The sequence below is a fragment of the Bubalus kerabau genome, chromosome 10, assembly GCF_029407905.1.
Source record: "Bubalus kerabau isolate K-KA32 ecotype Philippines breed swamp buffalo chromosome 10, PCC_UOA_SB_1v2, whole genome shotgun sequence".
In the NCBI taxonomy this organism is placed as follows: Eukaryota; Metazoa; Chordata; class Mammalia; order Artiodactyla; family Bovidae; genus Bubalus; species Bubalus kerabau.
The window spans coordinates 59,163,968-59,186,737 of NC_073633.1; the positions used below are offsets into that span (position 1 = coordinate 59,163,968).

Genomic DNA, 22,770 nt, shown 5'->3' on the forward strand with positions numbered 1-22,770 from the left:
ATTGAATCTAAAAAAAAAATTGAATCTAGGTGAAGCCTATACAATTAATTGTTGGTTGTACTTTTATTTTTAATCTTTTTATTTTAACTGGAGACTATTTTACAATATTTGTTGTACTTAAAAAATTTTTTGCCTTAACTGTTTTATAATGAAACATTTAAGAATACCTCTACACATTTAGCAGTTTTACAGTATCTTCAAAGAAGAAATCATAATGAACATTAGAAAATATTAAGAACTAGATGATAATGAAAAGATTCCCCATTAGAACATATCAGTGTAGCTAACTAGTACTTAATAAAGATAAGAATAGATAATCAGTTGGATAGAAAATTAAAATATGATAGAATCCAAACTAAGGTTTCTTTGCAAATCCTATTAAATGGTCAAGATTCAGAGAATTAGGGATGAAAAACAAAAATAATTATAGGTGCAGAAGAGATCACAATAAAGAAATTTGAAAGCAACCTTGATGTCAGTAAATTAAAAATTAAATGCAGTGGATAATTTTTTTTTAACTTTAAATGACTTCAATAATATTTAGAAAAGCTGATTGCCCTTTAACTGTTACGGAGGTTGAATCATTTCTTTAAAAACTGCCTACAAAGAAAATTTGTTGTTGTTGTTTTAATTACTAAATCATATCTGACTCTTTGCGACCCCATGTACTGTAGTCTGCCAGACTCTGTCCATGGAATTTTCCAGGCAAGAATATTGGAGTGGGTTGCCATTTCCTTCTGCAGGGTTATCTTCCCAACCCAGGGATCGAACCATCATCTCCTGCATTGGCAAGTGGATTCTTTACCTCTGAGCCACCTGGGAAGCTTGCAAAGAAAATACCACGTCACAATTGTTTTATAAGTGAAACCTACCAAATATTTAAGGAACATATCATTCCAATCTTAAACAAATTTGGAAATTAGAAAAAGAGGGAATACTCTGTGGTCATTGTAAAAGATGTTAAAACTCTTTTGGTGCTCTTTGCTTCAAAAGGTGGAGCCTGATTCCCTCCCTTTGAGAGTGGGCTGGACCTGTTGATGCAGCTTTAACAGAATGAAAGCAAAAGTGACAGTGTGAGACTTCAGAGAATAGTTCATAAAAGGAACTGCAGTTTCTTCCTCACTGTGTCTGTTAGATTACTCATTCTTGGAGTAGGCAATTAATTATCATGGGGACACTCAAGTCTGTGGAGGAACTCTGTGTGAGGACGTGAGGCCTCCCACCAACAGCATGTGATTGGTCCATCTTGACAATGGGTACCACAGCCCCTCTTGACATCCTGACTGAAAGCCCATGAGAAACACTTAGACACCACCTAGTTAAGCCACTCCCAAGGTCCTGACACATAGAAACTTAGAAATGTTGGTTGGTTTAAACCACTAAGTTTTTTGGCAACAGTAGTATTATACAGCAGTATAATACAGCAGTGGAGAAGGCAATGGCACCCCACTCCAGTACTCTTGCCTGGAAAATCCCATAGACAGAGGAGCCTGGTGGGCTGCAGTCTATGGGGTCACTAAGAGTCGGACACGACTGAGTGACTTCACTTTCACTTTTCACTTTCATGCACTGGAGAAGGAAATGGCAGCCCACTCCAGTGTTCTTGCCTGGAGAATCCCAGGGACAGGGGAGCCTGGTGGGCTGCCATCTATGGGGTCACACAGAGTCGGACATGACTGAAATGACTTAGCAGCAGCAGCAGCAGCATAATACAGCAGTAATTAATATATACCCTTACTCATTTTATACTTTGGCCACCTGATGTGAAGAGCTGACTCATTAGAAAAGACCCTGATGCTGGGAAAGATTGAAGGCAGGAGGAGAAGGGGATGACAGAGGATGAGATGGTTGAATGGCATCACTGATTCAATGGACATGAGTTTGAGCAAGCTCCAGGAGATGATGAAGGACAGGGAAGCCTGGCGTGCTGCAGTCCATGGGGTAGCAAAAAGCCTGGCCTGACTGAGTGACTGAACAACAGTGTTTCAGCCAGCTTGAGTTTTGCAAAATTAGTCCATTAGAAAATTTTTTCATAAAACTGACGGCTTTAACAGATGCAGAAAGACAAATTATTGGTTATCTGTGGTGCAGGAAAAAAATTTAATAACATGCAGTATCTGTTTATGATAAAACTTAAAAAGCTTGGAACAGAAGTTTCTTAATGTGATAAAGGGTATCTAAAAAGCTACTTGAAACATGCCTATTAGTGGAAAAGATTTGAAATAACCTTTTAAAAATTAGAAACAAGATGAGGATGTTTCTTATCACTCTTATCCACATTGTACATTCAGAAATAAAGAAAAAAATAGAATGAGTTAAAGTTTGGGATAACTATAAGGAAAAAAGTAAATATATGAGTTGGTTTGTAGAGAAAACTTAATCTACATAAAAATTAACAAAATTATTAGGATAATCTAGCAAGTCATTTACATTCTTATATACAACAGTAATTTTAATCTAAATATATAAGTATAAAATTTAATTTAAAAACATTCAATAACAAAACCATTTCTTGTAAATAAATCTAACAAGAAATGTGCAAGCCTTTTTAAGATGGCTTTAAACACCTAACTGAAAATTTTTAAATAATTTAGAACTAAATAAATGGGAAAACATGTCATGTTTATTTAAACAAAGACTAAAGATTTTTTTCTCATTTCTTACCTAGTAGTTCTACAGATTCAATGCAATTTGAATCAAAATAGTGTTTTTCAATAAATCTAATAATAATAAATATTATTATTATTTATTATTATTTGTTATAATAATAAATATAATTTTAAGCTTTTTGTGAAAGAGAAAATGGCATAGAGTAGTCAAGGTACTCCTAAAGAAGAAGGACAAAGTTAAGAACCAGCAATACCAAATGCCAAGGCTAATTATAATTATGACTGTAGTATTTATGTCATGAGGGTTCTAATTTCTTCATATCCTTACCAACACTTATTTTGTTTTGTTTTGTTGATACTAGTTATCCCAATGGCTAGGAGGTAGTATCTCATTTTTCAACCTATGAAATCGCTCCAGCACCATTTGTTGAAAATCTGTCTTTCCTCCATTATTGCTTTTGCACCATTGTCAAAAGTCAGTTGAGCCTGTTTGAATGGGTCTTTTTAAAGTGCTGTCTTCTATTTCATTGATCTGTGTGTCTGTCACTCTGACAATACAATGATAATCCAAGCTTCATAAAATGAATTGAGAACTCTTCCCTCCTCTTCTATTTTCTGGAAAAGATTGTAGAGTTGGTGTTAGTACATAAGTGTATGGTAGAGAGCATTTATATTTAATTCTGAAGTTTTGTGATTTAATAGATTTAATTCTATTAGTCTTGTGTCAACATAATGAAAATGAAAGGATGAGTCACAAAGAGAAGATGGTTTCCACATAACTGAAAGATTAATGTTTGAAGTGTATAAAGAAATCCTTCAGATTACTAAGAAAAAGAAACAAGTAAATAGAAATTTAGGCAAAAAACGTAATCAGGCATTCTGTAAAAAGGAAACGTGGTTTAAAAAGAAAAAAAAAAAAGACTACTAGACGGGGCTCAGACTTGTTTAGTGCTCAGGGAAAGACAAGTCAAGACAACCTTTTCACATCCACCAGACTGGCAAAAATTAAATGTCTCTTCCTGCTGTCAGTTACAACTGTCCTGAATACTTTGTCTTACCTTTGTTTTATTTTCTCTCCTTTGATCATGAAAGGAGGAACTTTTAATCCAGATTAGGGATTTGAAGAGATCACAGAATATTTTTTGGAGTGTATTCCTTGTTTTATAATACTAATGATACCCTCCATAAACCACAGAAAAACCTCCTTCTTTCAGGGAAAATAACTTACTTTTGTCCCTTCTTAATTGGCACTCTTACAGGTATTTTAAATTCCTTTTCATTCTAGACAATGTAGCTGTTTCATGTGTTTCAATGACATTAATTGGTCTTGTTGCTTGTTTAACTTTGTGCTGTGAGCTTCACAGAGTCCTTAACCATGCCTGATTTCAACTGCAGCTTTAGAATCAGATTAGTTTTTGACTTTCACTCCTATTTAATTTCATAAAGTTTCTCTTTTGTTTTGCAGGAGCATAAAGAACAAAAGATTTGGGAGTGGTGGTGGTAGGATTTTAATTAAATTAATCTTGTATTTCATAGCCATTATGAGTTGAATATAGGAAGAGGGTAGGTATTATAGCTCTCCAGACAGATCAATGCCTTTTATACTTGACCAAAAGATGCTCCTGATAATTTAGTCCTTAGAGTTTATGTTAGAATATTGTTAGGAACCAGACCTTCAAAGCCTTGCCTAACAATTCAGTATACTCTGTTCTTAAAGCCCTTACCAACACTCTAGCATTGATTCTCCCTGGGGTTGTGGGGGGAATCTTTCTTACTTGTGCTTCTAGATCAGTATTTTACAGCTTGAGATACTAGTTTCTTAAGGTGACCAGTGAGAATAAAATTTCTTTGTTAAATTCGTTTGGAAATGCTGCTTACTATAGCCCTCTTTCCAACCTGCTATAAGATGGAGACAGTGCATGATAGCATATTAAGGTCCATGAACAGTCCTGTATTAAAAAGATGGGGGAACCTAGAACATGTTTAATTTTATTTAACTCAGCAGTTCCTAAATTTGCTTGAACATTGGCCACTTTTCCCATGGGATATCTATTTATATTGGGAGGAACAGTCCTCACAAAATGCAACTCTAGAATAAATGCCAGCAGTATGTCACTAAGGTATACTGACCTTTCAGTTATTTCTAGATGGCTAGCTCCTAATATTTTCATACACTTTTTTAATTTGACAACTACCTTCTCCCTGTATTATGTTATAATCCCTTATTGACTGCAAAACATAAATGGTTTGTCCATCTGTGCCTGTGATTCTTGGTTTTAAGTGAAGTACAGTGGAATATTGGCTTAGTGGCTGCTTTTGTTAGGGATATATATTGGGATACTGATTACTTTATTGTCCTAGTAAGATCTAGAAAAGGAATTATTTCATATGAATTGTGAAGGGAGTCTCCCCAAGAGATTGACAGTTTCATGTACTTTTTAAGGAGTGTGTTAGTGTTAGTTGCTCAGTCGTGTCTGACTCTTTATGACCCCATGGACTGTGGCCCGCCAGGCTCCTCTGTTCATGGAATTCTCTAGGCAAGAATACTAGAGTGGGTTGCCATTCCCTTCTCCACAGGAGCTTCCCAACCCAGGTCTCCTGCATTGCAGGCAGATTCTTTAGCATCTGAGCCACCAGGGAAGATAATGTAGTCATAACTTTTATGTGTCCTGGGAAACCAAGAAATCTGTGTGACTTCCTTTACTATAGTGGCCTGGAACCAAACCCCCAACAACTCTGAGGTGCCTGTATTTATGGAGAGTATGAAAACATGTCTCTAAAGGACAGTGAAACAGGTGGGTCATGTAGAAATCGCAAGGAGATGTCAGCTAAGGAGGCACCAAGAAGGAAGGGCCAAGAGGAGCAAGGCTGTTGTTATTGCTGTTAGTCACTAAGTTGTGTCTGACTCTGCGACCTCATGAACTGTAGCCCGCCAAGCTCCTTTGTCCATGAGATTGCCCAGACAAGAATACTGGAGTGGGTTGCCATTTCCTCCTCCAACTTTGCAAGGAGTAAGTATAATTAAAGAGTAACAGATGACCTATTTGGTCTGCTTACCTCTGAAGTGAAGTCGCTCAGTCATGTCCGACTCTTTGCGACCCTGTGGACTGTAGCCTACCAGGCTCCTCCGTCCATCCATGGGATTTTCCAGGCAAGAGTACTGGAGTGGGTTGCCATTTCCTTCTCCAGGGGGATCTTTCCAACTCAGGGATTGAACCCAGGTCTCCCACATTGTAGGCAGATGCTTTTACTGTCTGAGCCACCAAGGAAGTTGCTCACCTCTGAAGCCATCATCAGACTTGCTTGTGTTCTTTTAAGTGTAGCCCATGAGACATAATGTGCCATTGTTGTTGTTTGGTCGCTAAGTCGTGTCCAACTCTTTGTGACCCCATGGACTGTAGCCTGCCAGCCTCTCTGACCAGGGGATGTTCCAGGCAAAAATACTGGAGTGTGTTGCCATATCCTTCTCCAGCAGATCTTCCCAAACCAGGTATCAAAACCACGTCTCCTGTATTGGCAGGTAGATTCTTTTTTTTTGTTTGTTTGTTTGTTTTTTGTTTGTTTTGTTTTTTTTTTTGGCAGGTAGATTCTTTACCACTGAGCCACCTGGGAAGCCCACACTGTGCCACACCTGTGCTATCCAGGACACCAGCCACTGGCTACATGTGGCTATTGAGCAATCAAAATATGACTCAATCATATTGAGATATGTGAAGTAGAAAATGTATACTGGATGTCAACAATTTAGTAATACTAAAAAAAAAATCTAAAATATTTTGATGATTTTTATATTTAAATACTGAAATTTTAATGTTTTATGTATTACTTATATTTAATTAAAATTAATTTCATCTTTTTTTACTACTTAATGTGACTGCTGGATAATTTAAGATTACTTATGTGGCTTGTATTGTATTTCTGTTAGACAATGAGACTACAAATACTTTTCCCATGAACTGACAGGTCTTGAAGACTGAACCTTATTGTTTAGATTTTTATTACTATAAAGCTTTCTGGCCCAGGGGAGAATTCTGGTTTTGTTTTGAAAACTTTTGACCTAAGATCAAATGATTCTTCATTCTCTAAATCTCTTTCAAGTATCCGAAGAAGAGATTATTATGAGACCTTAATGGAATCATTCTTTAGGAATAGGGAGAAAGATGAAAACTGTAGACATTTCTAACTATCATTAATATATTATTTTACCTGTTTCCATTGACAACTATTCTACCTTTAAAATATGACTTTATGTCTTGGTGTCTTCCTCTCTAAAACATCTTCTGAGCATCGAATGTCCTTATCCTCCTTGGATAATCTTCTACTTTATAGATTGGAACAATGTTCTTAGGTTAGGCTCTCTGCTTTTGGTTCTTTTAGTGCTTTGGGGGAAAGAATTTTAGTATTATAAAATTTTTATTTATGATTTTTGCCTTTCTGACATAAATCCTATGATTCTTGAGGTTAAATGGCAGACACTAGGACATTGCACTTGGTGTCTTTTTTATAACATGCTGGTGTACTGAACCCTTTGCAGTCATAAATATGACTGTAGAATAAAATCTAGGAAAGAATAGTAGTAAGTCATGTCTCAAGAAGGCAGTATGCATGAGGGTCATTTCAAGTACAATTTTAAGAACACATCAAGCGTCATTGCCTGCATCTGTTATCTTAGAGGAAATTTCATTTTAAGTTCAGTCATTGGTAGCCATCCTCAGCTTGGTTTCCTTCTTTTAGAATCTCAGTTAAGCAGATATATAGTAATGAATATATAGGTTGGATAAATGCTTTTTAGTTTAAAAAGACTTACATATATGTCACCTGTTGATCACACATAAGGTGCATTCAAGGAAAATTAAGTTACTTACCTTTATCTCTTTTTTTTTTTTCAATTTAAAGATCTGCCTCATCTCTGACCCAGCCTTTTCATAATATAACATAAGATATGAAGCTGCATGGCTCTATACTCTTTTTTCTGAAACTATGCACAAAGGGAGAAGAATAGTTTTTCCTATTTTCCTATTCCTATGATTAGTTTTTCCTAATCATGTGGAATGCCCACATGATTCTGTCTTTTTCATATTTTTAGTTTGTTTTTGAAAGTTTTTTATGTTTGTTTTAAAAATTCAAACAAGAACAGAAAGTGTAAAAAAAAAATTTTAAGTTTGAAAACAAAGTAAATAGATTTTGATGCTTCTCAAAATCTCATCTCCAAAAGAAAACAGAGTCGTCTTTATAGATAGATCTCTCTTTGCATGTGCCTGTCTCATGTTTCATTTCATTACCAGTGTGGGCATTGTTACCTGATCTGTAGACCAGGAAGGTATATATGCCTGTCTTTGGAACCTAAGGCTGCCTCTTCAAATCAGCACTAGAGGGCATTGAAGCCCAACAAAGCGTATACTACTTGAGAGCTAGCCGAAGCCTTCATCCAGCTCACTCGATGGCCATTCCTAATGTTTTTTGGAGAAGGAAGTTCCCAAGTTATGAGACGAGGGCGCAGTTTTTCTTCTTTTGAAAGTATCAGTGTAAAATAGGGGCATTGTTATCAGGTAGTATTTTTACTGTATAATGGAATAAATTAAAATGTATGACCTTGCACAAGGCATTTATTAACCTCTTTGATCTTTAATTTCCTTATTATAAGTGAAAAAGGATTAGAGTATTTGGTTTCATTTAACATTTATCAGTAGTCTGTTACTTGCTTGTTATTGCAATATGGCTTTTATGTAAATCATCTTGTTTAATCTTCACAAAAAGCTTTGGAGCTGTCATTCCTGAAAAAGAAAAAATAGTTCATCTAATTAACAGGCATATCACTGATAGTGGCAGAATTGGAATTCTTTCTTTCACAAACCATGGTATTTTTTCCTGCTACATGTGTCATAGTGTTTCTTACTACATAAATTTCTTTAAAGGAGCCTTTTTAATTTTAAAAAGTATATTGTATGAGCAAATGTTTTCCCATTATTTGACTGCACATTTGCATCCTGTTGGCTATTTGAACTTTTTCTGTCAACCTGAAAATCTGTTTGCATCAAAAAAAACTGGGAAAATGCATAGATTGAGACTAAAGAGAATAGCCAATTTTGTTCAGTACTCTGCCTCTCCAAAGTACAGATTTTTACAGTCTTTTTAGAGCAAATTTTAATGGTGAAAGTCAGCATTTTAATCAACTAGACACGTATAATGAAAGACGCCTTTATGTGGAATAACAGCAAAAATGGGAAAATAACTCATTAGAAAGTTTTTATGAAAATGAATCATTATAATCTAAACTTTCTAATATAGTTGTTCTTCATTATCTTTGGAGGATCAGCTCCAGGATCCCCCCTCAGATTCCAATATCTGCACCACTGAGGTCCCTGATATAAAATGACATAGTACAGTCGGCCCTCAGGTACTCAGGTACTCAGGGCCTCAGGTACTGAGGGCCGACTGTACTACTAACGTATTTTTTGGTATCACTTAGTGGCTGTTGAATAATGCAGTAGCATTGGTTATAGTGGATGAGTCTGTGATTTTAAGTATGCTATATAGTCTGCTGCTGCTAAGTTGCTTCAGTCGTGTCCGACCCTGTGCAACCCCATAGACGGCAGCCCACCAGGCTCCCCTATCCCTGGGATTCTCCCGGCAAGAACACTGAAGTGGGTTGCCATTTCCTTCTCCAATGCATGAAAGTGAAAAGTGAAAGTGAAGTCGCTCAGTCGTGTCCAACTCTTAGTGACCCCATGGACTGCACAACCCACCAGACTCCTCTGTCCATGGGATTTTCCAGACAAGAGTACTGGAGTGGGGTGCCATTGCCTTCTCTCTATAGTCTACTCTTAGAATTTAAATTGTAATCAACATCAGAAGGTTTTTAGGTGTCAAACTATTCTCTTGGCTTTAATACTTAGACAGTTGAACTTGCTATTCTTTTGAAAAGGATCTACAAAGTACTTCCACTTTCTAAAGTTTGTTTTGAAATTTTTCAATTGTATACAAAAAGAGAGAAAATACAGTGAACTCTGTTGTCTTTATTCAGTCTCAACAGCTAGTCTCATAGCTAATCTTATTTTTATGTAACCTCCATCTATAACTATTGATTATTTTGAAGGAAATCTCAGGCATCATATGATTTAATCTTTAAATAAGTAGAGGTATATAATTAACACAAAAATAGTAATTCCTTAGTATTAGCAAGCATACAGTCAGTGCTCAAATTTCCACATTGCTTTTTTTTTTTTTTCTTTACAGTTTGTTTGAATCAGCACCCATACTCTGCTCTTGGTTGAAATCTCTCAATTTATAGATATTCTTTTAAATTTTTTCTAGTAGTTTTTTGTATGTCAAAGAAACTGGATCATTTGTCTTCTGGATTTTCCCATGGTCTAGGTTTTGCTGGTTCACTCCTATGGTGCTTTCCCTGTTTTTCCTATATGTTGGTGGTTAGATGTGTATATCGTTCAATGTGTAGACATGGTTCAGTATTTCAGCAAGAATACTCATGGGACATACTTCTTCTGTACTGAGCTAGATACCATAATGTTGCTCTAGGGAGCTATTTTTCTATTGAGGGCCACTGAGACAAAAGTCATTCTAGGTCTCATTTTTATTTTGTTTTCTCTTGTCCTCCCTAACCCTCATTTGACCTTCAGGTTAGGAATGGTTGGGAGAAGACTATTCATTCACCTGTTGATTGTTACTGGATTATTTATTTAAGGATATAGAAGCCACATGACTTCCTGAATAGTAGTAAATGCAGCTTACTTTTTAATAACTTTTCCAATCTGTAGACTTCCTGTGGTACCTATAGCCACCTTTCCTGCAGGAAAAAATCAGCTCAAGTTACATTAAATTCTTGGTATATCTTTGCCCTTTATACTTAGGCTTTGATGAACATTTTGCAAAGACTTAACATAAGCAAGTGATATTTACAAAACATCATGGTTTTCTGGATTTTTGAACCAATTTAGCACTGCTGCTGCTGCTAAGTCGCTTCAGTCGTGTCCGACTCTGACCCAAAGACAGCAGCCCACCAGGCTTCCCCGTCCCTGGGATTCTCCAGGCAAGAACACTGGAGTGGGTTGCCATTTCCTTCTCCAATGCATGAAAGTGAAAAGTGAAAGTGAAGTCGCTCAGTCGTTCCCGACTCTTAGTGACCCCATGGACTGCAGCCTACCAGGCTCCTCTGTCCATGGATTTTCCAGGCAAGGGTACTGGAGTGGGGTGCCATTGCCTTCTCCGATTTTAGCACTAGCAAGGCCATATTCTCATCCTGGGAAAGAGAGAGCAGAGTCAGTATCAGTTACACATGAGCAATATCTTTGCCTCTAACTTTCCAGAGTTCTGGAAAGTTCATCTTCCTGCAGACCACTCCTGAATCTGTTTTTCTGGTGGGTTTGTTTTTTTTGTTTGTTTTTGGCTATGCTGAGTCTTTGCTGCTGCACAGATTTTCTCTAGTTGCTGAGAGCTGGTGGAGGGGGTGGAGGTGCTGCACCTTGCTGTGGTGCGGGGGCCTCTCATCGGGTAGGTTTCTGTAGTTATGGCACTTCAGCTTAGTTGCCCTGTGGCATGTGGGGTCTTCCCGGACTAGGGATCAAACCTGTGTCTGCTGCATTGCAAGGCGTTTTCTTAACCGCTGGACCACCAGGAAAATCCCCCGAATCTGTTTTAATACCCTTTGACTTGTATGATTCTGGTATTTAGTTTTCACCAATGACCATGATCTGAATACTTACCCCACACTCCCATCCCCATGTTGCCTTCTTTTCTGTCCTTTCTCTTCCATCTTTTCCTCCTTGTATTGATCACATATTTATAACCACCTATAATAGGCACCAGGAAAAGTGCTTTTAAGAAGCAGATTAATAAGACATAGGCCTTGTCTTCAAGTGAAAGGTGTACTGCTGACCTCTAGTTCTCTGTATGAGAAAAAAACAAAACACAATGTGTATCACATGCAGAATCCAGGGAAATTTAACCCCCTAAATGTAAAAAGCAAACACTTAAAAAAAAAATCTCTGTGGCCTCATGATAAAGAAGACTTAAGACACCAAAAGCACTTCTCATGAAGAAAAATAGTAATAAATTTGACTGTATTAAAGTAAAAGCTTTCTGCAAAACCATAAATGCCATAAAAAGATAAACGAGCAGCAAATGGGGAGAAGATACATGTAATTCAAATAACTGGCAAAGGATTAGTATCCAAAGGATAAGAGGACACTTCTAAGTAAATAAAAATATATGTTAATATTAATAGTAATAATATTTATATTGGCAAACAACCAAATATAAAACTGTGTAAAGGGTATGAGAGGCAGTTGACAGTAGAAAGATTAATGATCAATAAACATAAATATGTTCAGCCTTACTAATAGGGGAATGTGTATTAAACAACAAAATATTTCACACGCATGAGATTGGCCAAAGTCTATCATTACCACACTTTGGAGAGGATAGAAATCATTTTCATACACAGCTGATAGAGTGTACTTTGAAGGGCAATTTAGCAATAATTGGAAAGTTGAAGATCAACCATTCCAGAATTCCCCTGCAAGGTTTGTCTCTGTTTGTTTGTGGATGTTTCTATCTGAGGAAGAGTCTTGGCAGTGTGTATAGTAAGATCTATGTGCCAAGTGTTTGTTGCAATATTATGTGTAACAAAAATAGAGCTGGAAATATCATAGAAGTCTTTCAGTGAAAAAAGGTGTAAATAAATCTAATATGTTCAAATAATGGGCATACCTGGAGATTTGATTCCAGACCACTGCAATAAAGCAAATATCAGAATAAAGTGAGTTGCACGAAGTTTTTGCTTTGCTAGTGCATATAAAAGTTACATTTAAAATATACTGTAGTTCATTGTGTTCAATAGCATTATGTCTAAAAATGTATATACCTTAACTTAAAAATACTATATTGCTAAAAAATGCTAACCATCACCTAAGCCTTCAGCGAGTCTTAATCATCTTGCTGGTGGAGGATCTTGCCTTGATATTGATGGCTGCCAACTGGTAAGGGAGTGGTTGCTGAAGGTTGAGGTGGCTGTGGCAGTTTCTTAAAATTATAGTGAAGTTAGCCACATTGATTGAATCTTTTTTTCAAGGCCAAATTCTCTGTAGTGTGCAATGCTGTCTGATAGCATATTGCCTATAGTAGAACTTTAAAAATTGAAGTAAATTTTCCCAAACCCTGCCACTGCTTTATCAACTGTTTATGTAATATTCTGAATCCTTTGTTATTTCAACAAATCTTCACAACTTCTTTATCAGAAATAGATTCTGTCTCAAGAAGCAACTTTCTTTCTCATCTGTAAGAAGCTACTACTCATCCATTCAAGTTTTCTTGTGAGATTTCAGCAATTCAGTCACATCTTCAGGCACCACTTCTAATGCTGGTTCTCTTGCTCTTTCTACCACATCTGCAGTTGCATCCTCCACTGAAGTTTTGAACCCCTCAGAGTCATCCGTGAAGGTTGGAATCGCTTCTTCCAGCTTGAACCATGAATGGTGAATCTTTTCCAGAAGGTTTTCAATTTAGTTTGCCCAGATCTGTAAGAGGAATCACTGACTGTGGTAGCTATAGCCTTACAAAATGTATCTCTTAAAGAATAAGATATGAAAGTAAAAATGACTCCTGATTCATGGGCTGCAAAATGGTTGTTGTGGTAGCAGGCATGAAAGCAACATGAATTGTATCACATTTCCATCAGAGCTGTTGGGTGACCAGAGCAGATGATGACCAGAACATTGTCAATAAGCAGTAATATTTTGAAATTTACTTTTTTTTTTTTGAGCAGTAGCTCTCAATAGTGGGCACAGGATGTTCAATAAACCATGTATAATAGATGTGCTTCCATCCAGGCGTTGTTATTCCATTTATAGAGCACAGGCAGAGTAGATTTAAGGCCTTAGGATTTTCATAGTGGTAAATGAGCATTGACTTCCGCTTAAAGTCACCCACTGCATTAGCTCCTAACAAGAGAGTCAGCCTGTCCTTTTAAGCCAGGCATTGACTTCTCCTCTCTAGCTATGAAAGTCCTAAATGGCATCTTCTTCCAGTAAAAGGCTGTTTTGTCTGCATTGAAAATCTTCATTATTGATTTTAGGTAGATCTGGATAACTTGCTGCAGGTTCTACATCAGCACTTACTGCTTCACTTTGCACTTACATGTTATGAAAGTAGCTTCTTTCCTGAAACTTCATGAACCAACCTCTGCTAGCTTCAGACTTTTCTTTCTGTGGCTTCCTCACCTCTTCCAGCCTTCATATAATTGTAGAGCGTTGGAACCTTTCTCTGGATTAGGCTTTGGCCAAAGGGACTGTTGTGACTGGTTTGATCTTCTGTCCAGACCACTCCAGCTTTTTCCATATCAGCGTTAAGGCTGTTTTGTTTTCTTATCATTCATGCATTCACCAAAGTAGCACTTTTAATTTCCTCCCAGAACTTTCCTTTGCATTTGTAACTTGGCTAACTGGTGTAAGAGGCCAAGCTTTGGGCCCTCAGCTCTCTACATGCCTTCCTCACTTAGCTTAATCATTTCTGTCTTTTGATATTAAGTGAAGATCATGGTATCCGGTCCAATCACTTCATGGGAAATAGATGGGGAAACAGCGGAAACAGTGTCAGACTATATTTTTTTGGGCTCCAAAATCACTGCAGATGGTGACTGCAGCCATGAAATTAAAAGACGCTTACTCCTTGGAAGGAAAGTTATGACCAACCTAAATAGCATATTGAAAAGCAGAGACATTACTTTGCCAACAAAGGTCTGTCTAGTCAAGGCTATGGTTTTTCCAGTGGTCATGTATGGATGTGAGAGTTGGACTGTGAAGAAGGCTGAGCGTTGAAGAATTGATGCTTTTGAACTGTGGTGTTGGAGAAAACTCTTGAGAGTCCCTTGGACTGCAAGGAGATCCAACCAGTCCATTCTGAAGGAGATCAGCCCTGGGATTTCTTTGGAAGGAATGATGCTAAAGCTGAAACTCCAGTACTTTGGCCACTTCATGCGAAGAGTTGACTCATTGGAAAAGACTGTGATGCTGGGAGGGATTGGGGGCAGGAGGAGAAGGGGACGACAGAGGATGAGATGGCTGGATGACATCACTGACTCGATGGACGTGAGTCTGAGTGAACTCCGGGAGTTGGTGATGGACAGGGAGGCCTGTCGTGCTGCGATTCATGGGGTCACAAAGAGTCAGACATAACTGAGCGACTGAACTGAACTGAACTGAGGGGCATAGGATTCTTCCTTTCCCTTGAACACTTACAGGCCATTGTTGGATTATTTATTGGCCTAATTTCAATATTGGTGTGTCTTAGGGAATTGGTACCATTGACTCAATGGACAGGAGTTTGAGCAAACTCCAGGAAATAATGAAGGACAGGGAAGCCTGGCATACTGCAATCCACAGGGTCGCAAAGAGTCAGACATGACTGAGTGACTGAACAACAACAGAGAATAGGGAGGCTTGCAGAGAGGGAGAGAGAGGGATTGGCGGGTCAGTGGAGCAGTCAGAACTCACAAAACTTTTATTGATTATGGGTATTTCATACCTATGGAATCATATAATATGTGGCCTTTTGTGCCTGCCTTCTTTTAGCATAAAGTTTTTAAGATTCATCCATGTTTTAGCACGTCAGAACTTCAGTTCTTTTTGTGGCTAAAGAATCCCATTGGGTAACTGTGACTCATTTTGTCTATCCATTCATCCATTGACGGACTTTTGGGTTGCTTTACCTTTTGGCTCCTATGAATAGTGCATCTGAATATTTATATATGGGTTTTTGTTGGCATAGTTGTTTTCATTTCTTTGGTTATATACCAAGAAGTAGAATTGCTGAATTATATGGTAATTTGGTTTTTAACTTTTTGAGGAAATCCCAGACTGTTTTCCACAGCACCTCCACCATCTTGTATTCCCGCCAGCAGTTTTTCCATATCTTCACCAGCAGATCCCAGTTATATTTAAGATGACATACTGAGTGAATGAATCAAAATGTCTAGATACTGGGATCAGGGTAGTTTCTGTTTTCTTTTTTATATTTTCTGGCTACACTTTTTAATCTTTATAAAATTAGCTTTTACTATGGTTATTTTTTGTGTGTTTAAAATTTTACTTGTTTTCATTTGAACAAATTAAAAGTAAATGTTTCACATTCATTATTGACAAATATAGGGTAAAAATTTGTTTTCAATGATGAACTGTGAGCTGAGTTGTAATCTACAAAAAAGATCTGAAGTCTTAAAATATTTTAACAGAATTATTTTACAAGAGAACAATGTAAGAGTTTGATTTGTTCTGGCAAGACTAGAATGCAAAAGCTTCTTATGGTTCATGGATTACACAGTACCTCCGCTACCTCACATTTTCTGTGGGTGAAGTCTAGTATCTAGTATTCACAGATCTCTATTTCTGCAACACAGGAGTTTTGAATCAAGTATACTGAAATTGTGAGTCACTCTGAATTCAGATTTGGGGACGCTAAATAAATTTAGAAGTAGTAGTGAACTACTACTTGTAGTGAACTACAATTTGGATGGAGGCCAAATTGGTGTTGGAAGAGATGAGTGGGAGTCTCTTAGAATGATATCAGCATTAAACAGATTATAAACAATTTGTTGAAAGTGGGGGAAACAGAGGCTCTGAAATGTTTTTAGCTAGAGCAGTGTTCTATCAGGCATCTTGTTACTTACAATGTATTATATACTAGTATTTTTGGCCGGTGACTGTTTATTTATTGTATCATATTTTTCTGAAGAAAGGGAAATGCTATACTGTATCTTTGTAAAGTGTTTTGAAATAGGCTTAGATTAAGTTGATTTGTTTTTGTTTCTGTTTTTTAAAAACATGCTTATGTTTATTGTCTCTTTTGTTTAGTCCCACTGGGAAAGAAAGTTTTCCACAGCTTCACTCTGTAATTTGATTTTGTTGTTGCTGTTGTTTAGTCACTAAGTCAAGTTGTGTCCAACTCTGCTTTGACTCCATGGACTGTAGCTTGCCAGGCTCCTCTGTCCATAGGATTTCTCAGGCAGGCATACTGGAGTGGGTTGCCATTTCCTTCTCCAGGGCATCTTCCCAACCCAGAACCAAACCCATGTTCCTACACCAGCAGGCGGATTCTTTACCACTGAGCCATCAGGGAAGCCCACATAATTTGATTTAAGGGAAACAAAACATGCTTTCTCAAACTGTACCTGTCTTCCTGAAGTTGTTATATGCCCTTCTTGCTGGTGGGTTTTCCCCTTTTTCCTACTCCATTGTTCTAGGATTGAGCTCTATAACATAGTGGTGATCTGACTTGATATGCAAAGATCGAACTAAAGATTTAGAAGATGAATGACTGGCATGTTTCATAATTACAATAATGTTTCAGTAATTACAATAACAGGACAAAATTGTGAGCCTGATATTTTGTTTTTATCTAATACCAAAATACCAAGTTGATACTGTTTAATTAAAATGTTTACAAAAGCAATGATTTTTAAAAAATCAATGACACATTAAGTTTAATGAAACCAGTGTCATTAAAAATAATCAATTATCAACAATTTAGAAAATATCAAAAACCTTAGAAAAATATTTATGTTAAACTTACATTATCATTTGAATGTAAGTTATTTGTAGATAAAATTAACAAAATAGTTTTATTCAAAAATAAAAATGAAGACCACTTAAACAATGAAATATTTAACAGTCAAATATTATCTACCTTTTTTATTTTTATTTATTTATTTATTTTTTCTGCACAAAGGTTTCTTTTTATTCATAACATAGACAAAGTTATTTAAGTCAATAAATTTTTAAGGATTTTTCACACGTCCTGATTCTTTCCACTGCCAATCACCATAGCTCCTCCAAGGTTGTCATCTTCAAGGTAGCCCTTTCAAAAAGTTCTGCTCAATCCACAGCTGTGATGCCACAGTTTTAGTTGGGCCTCTTAGATCTTTGGTGGAGTTCACTTCAAAGTTTGCCACCTGTAATCTTCAAGATCCAATATCCTCAAGAAGTTTACTATAGGATCCAAGTTCAAATCATATTAATTCCTAAGTTATCACACCCTAAAACTTGACACAGATCATTGGGATATGCCAATACCTAAAGCATTAGACATATCTTTGCAAAATCCAGACACTGTATTCCGAAGATAAAAGCCTAAAAAAAGAAGGCCATCTTTGTTTGTTTTATGTCAACATTAAAACTGAGTACTAGGATCAATATAGCTGGTAATTTAGAAGCTTATTTAGCTTTACAGCCCTGGAAGCAATCTTGATGCTCATCAATACACATCCATTTTATGGATCATGTTCCTTCTTATCTGTATCAAAACTCATACTGAACAATGAGTTGTGGGTTGCAAAAGAGGATTTACTTTCGCACTTGTCTGTAAGTCTTTGTCCACAAATTAAACAAAAACAAACACAAGTGCTATACCTTTTTTAAACTTCAGGTTCATGTATGCATCAGTGGTTCATTATTGAGTAGTGACCATATTTTTGTAGTAGTGCATATTTTTTCTGCTGCTGAAAAAGTGTTCTTAAACTTAAGTTGAAGTAATGGTGAAAAAATAATTATATCTCCAAATATATCCATAGATAATCTCATTCCTTATTTGATAGCTTTGAGATGTTTTACTTTAAATTTTATATATTAAATTTTTCATTTTTGAAATGCTCATTGTTTTAAATGATCGTAGTTTAATGAGTCAGAATAGGTCTTACAAGACTTGCTAAGAAGAACCGCAGCCCCTAACCCTAACTCATGGCCTCATCAGAGAGGAAAGCCAAGTGAAGTAAATACCTCCTCTGTCTTTTGCTGTCTTACCTCCTCCTGGTGACTAATATCAGCCCACTGGAAACCGCAGGGGAAGGAAACCATACAGATACAGTGCATGCAGGCCAGCCTCCTTTTGCAGAGGGTAGGAATTGGATCTGGAAGGGCAAACAGGAAAAATGTAGCCCAATAGTTTTAATTTCTAAGACACCACTTTTTAGTGATATGGTATCTTTCTGTGTGTGATATAGCATCCAGTTTTTGGTTTTGCCCTTTGTGGGGATTAAATTTTTTTTCCTTCTTGCATGATCTTCTTTCTTCCCAGTGAGGATTTCATGCCCCCTTTTTAAGGTGAATGTCCTGTTTTTCATATTAGAGGTTTTCCTCAATTGTATACCCATCTGAGTCAATGTAAGAGTGAGGTACAAAAAGCTATTAGGAGGGGCTTTTGCTTTCTGATTCTGTAGGTCCGAAGTGGGCCCTACAAATTTACATTTCTAACTAGTCCCAGGTGATGCTTGTCCAAAAGTCATATTTTAAGAACCATTTTATTAAGGAATGCTCTTGAGAATCACATCTGTGAAAGGAATGGATAGGAAGGAAACAGAGAGAAAGTTAAGCTGCAGTGTGAAGAGTTTTGAAGCAGAAATGGCCCATCAGAGATGTCCCAAAGACAAAGAGCTGGGTCTTTATTTCCCGCATGCTGTGCAGCCTCTGAATGTGAGCTGTCCCTAGAAGGAGATATGACCTTAGGGAGTGAAGTTTTCTTCAGCATAGCTATCCCCATTTGTTGTTGTTGTTGTTCAGTAGCTCAGTCCTGTCTAACACTTTGCCACCCCATGGACTGCAGTACACCAGGCTTCCCTGTTCTTTACCATCTCCTGGAGCTTGCTCAAATTCATGTCCATTAGTCAGTGATGCCACCAACCGTCTCCTCCTCTGTCATCCCCTTCTCCTCCTGCCTTCAATCTTTCCCAGCATCAGTCTTTTCTAATGAGTTGACTCCTCACATCAGGTGGCCAAAGTCTTGGAGCTTCAGCATCAGTCCTTCCAATGAATATATGTGTCCTTAGTTGCTCGGTCGTGTCTGACTCTTTGTGACCTCATGCACTATATATAGCCTGTCAGGCTCCTCTGTCCATGGGTTCTCCAGACAAGAATACTGGAGTGGGCTGCCATGCCCTCTTCTAGGGGATCTTTCCAACACAGGAATCAAACCCAGGTCTCCCACATTGCAGGCAGATTCTTTACCATCTGAGCCACCTACCCAATGAATATTCAGGGTTGATTTCCTTTAGGATTGACTGGTTTGATCTCCTTGCAGTCCAAGGGACTCTCAAGAGTCTTCTCCAACATCACAGTTCAAAAGCATTGATTCTTTGGCACTCAGCCTTCTATATAGTCCAACTCTCACATCCATACATGACTACTGGAAAAACATAGCTTTGACTAATGTCTCTGCATTTTAATATGCTGTCTAGGTTGGTCATAGATTTTCTTCCAAGGAGCAAATGTCTTTTAATTTTATGGCTGCAGTCATGATCTGCAGTGATTTTGGAAGCCAAAAAAATAGTCTCTCACTGTTTCCATTGTTTCCCCATCTATTTGCCATGAAGTGATGGGACCGGATGCCATGGTCTTAGTTTTTTGAATGTTGATTTTTAAGTCAACTTTTTCATTCTCCTCTTTCACTTTCATCAAAAGGCTTTTTACTTCCTCTTCACTTTCTGCCATTAGGATGGTGTCATCTCCCTAGCTGAGGTTATTGATATTCCTCCCAGCAGTCTTGATTCCAGGTTGTGCTTCATCCAGCCTGGCATTTCGCATGATGTACTGTGCATATAAGTTAAATAAGCAAGGTGATAATATATAGCCTTAATGTACTCCTTTCCCAATTTGGAACCAGTCTGTTTCCATGTCCAGTTATAACTGTTGCTTCTTGACCTGCACACAGATTTCTCAGGAGGCAGGTCAAGTGGTCTGGTATTCCAGTCTCTCTAAGAATTTTCCGCAGTTTGTTGTGATCCACACAAAGACTTTGATGTAGTCAGTGAAGTAGAAGTAGATGTTTTTCTGGAACTCTGTTGCTTTTTCTAAGATCCAACAGATGTTGGCAATTTGATCTCTGGTTCCTCTGCCTTTTCTGAATCCAGCTTCAACATCTGCAAGTTCTCGGCTCACGTATTATTGAAGCCTGGCTTGGAGAATTTTGAGCATTACTTTACTAGCGTGTGAAATGAGTGCAATTGTGCAGTAGTTTGAACATTCTTGGGGCTTGCCTTGTAGCTCAGTCAGTGAAGGATCTGCCTGTAATGCAGGAGACCCCGGTTGGATCCCTGGGTTGGAAAGATCCCTTGGAGGAGAAAATGGCAACCCACTCAGTATTCTTGCCTGGAGAATCCCATGGGCAGAGGAGTCTGGCAGGCTACAGTCCATGGGGTTGCAAGAGTTGTACACGACTTAGCAACTAAACCACCTTGAACATTCTTTGACATTGCTGTTCTTTGGGATTGGAATGAAAACTGACTTTTTCCAGTCCTGTGGCCACTGCTGAGTTTTCCAAATAAGCTGGCATATTGAGTGCAGAACAAAGCTAGTGGAAGTGATGGAATTCCAGTCAAGCTATTTCACATTCTAAAGGATGAAGCTGTTAAAATGCTGCATTCAGTATGCCAGCTGTCCCCAAAGGGGGCTGATAACTGAGGGCCTTTCTGTTAGAAAGTCCTGGCTCTGCTATTTCGGGATTTCCTGGTGGCTCAGATGTAAAAAATCTGCCTGCAGTGCTGGAGACTCTGGTTCAATCTCTGGGTCAGGAAGATCCCTGGAGAAGGGAATGGCAAACCATTCCAGTATTCTTGCCTGGAGAATCCCATGAACAGAGAAGCCTGGCAGGCTGCAGTCCATGGGGTCCTAAAGAGTTGGATGCGGCTGAGTGACTAACACTCACTTTTTCTTCTGGAAGCACTCCTAGCAGGTGGGGGACAGTGTCCTTTTTTCCTGAAAAGGGAAAATGGGGCCGTCTATTACAGAGTCCTGGAGAAGGCAATGGCACCCACTCCAGTACTCTTGCCTGGAAAATCCTATGGACGGAGGAGCCTGATAGGCTGCAGTCCATGGGGTCGCTAGGAGTCGGACACGACTGAGCGACTTCACTTTCACTTTTCACTTTCATGTACTGGAGAAGGAAATGGCAACCCACTCCAGTGGTCTTGCCTGGAGAATCCCAGGGACAGGGGAGCCTGGTGGGCTGCCGTCTCTGGGGTTGCACAGAGTCGGACACGACCGAAGTGACTTAGCAGCAGCATTACAGAGTCCATACATATTCTTTTTCCAGTCAGCCTCCCACCCCTGTCCCAAGACAGCCACTTTTTCTAATTTTTCTTACTCCATTGATTAATTTTGCCTATTCCAGAACATCATATAAATGGAACGAACTGTACAGAGCAAACTTCTGGGTGTTGTCTTGGCTCAATATAATGTCCTGTGGATTCATCCATGTTCTTTTATGTGTCAGAAGTTGTCACTACTGTTGTTTCTTGTTACTGAGTAGTATTCCAATCTATGAATATACAGCATTTTTATCCATTCTTATGTTAACTGCCACTTGGATTGTTTTGAGTTTGGGGGCGTTTTTACTAAAGATTCTGTGAACATGTTTCTAAGAGTCTGTTTTGTGGACACAGTTTTGTTTCTCTTGGATAAATACCTAGGGACAGAATTGTTGTGTTATATAATAGGTTTATATTTACTAAAGTTTTTCAAAGTGATTTTACCTTTTTATTTCCATCAGATATAACAGATGTGATTGCTCAATCCTTGCCAACTTTTGGTGTTTCCAAGTGTTTCTAATTTTAACCATCCCAGTGTGCATATAGTATATCCTGATGACTAACGGTGAACATCTTTTCATGTGCTTTTATTAGATGATTTGTCTATCTTTTCTTTGTGAACTATTTCAGTTGTTTGCTCATTTATTAATTGGATTACATGTCTTGATTTTTGAGTTATAGGAACTCAGTATATATTCTGGGCATAAGTTTCATCAGATATATTTTGCAAATATTTTCTTCTGATTGGTGACTTGTGTATTTTCTGACATCTTTATATATTTTCAGGTCATGATCTTCTTCTAGGCATTCTATAATTTAAATTTTTATGGTTAATTTTATGAGCCAACTCAAATTTTTCTACAGAATGAGATGTGTTCACTTGTTTATAGATATATCCAGTTATTCCATCAGCCTTTGTTGGAAAGGTTTTTCCTTCTATCTTTTGAATTGCTTTGGTATCCCTGTTGCAAATTGGTTGACTGTGTAGAAATCAGCTATCATTCATACCACTTTTTTTTTTTAACTGCAGTAATGTTACTTTACTCTGGCTGCCTTCAAGATTTGTTTTCATCTTTG

At 37.8% G+C, this 22,770-nt stretch overlaps 1 protein-coding gene and 1 non-coding gene across 12 annotated transcripts in view; one reads left to right on the forward strand and one right to left on the reverse strand.

Annotated features, from left to right (window-relative positions):
- Window positions 1-22,770, forward strand: part of RFX7 (regulatory factor X7) — a 147,240-nt gene that overhangs the window by 41,883 nt on the left and 82,587 nt on the right. The window lies entirely within an intron of this gene.
- Window positions 17,895-18,021, reverse strand: LOC129622182 (small nucleolar RNA SNORA40). Its single transcript, XR_008699859.1, has one exon. It is a non-coding gene; the product is annotated as a small nucleolar RNA SNORA40 (small nucleolar RNA).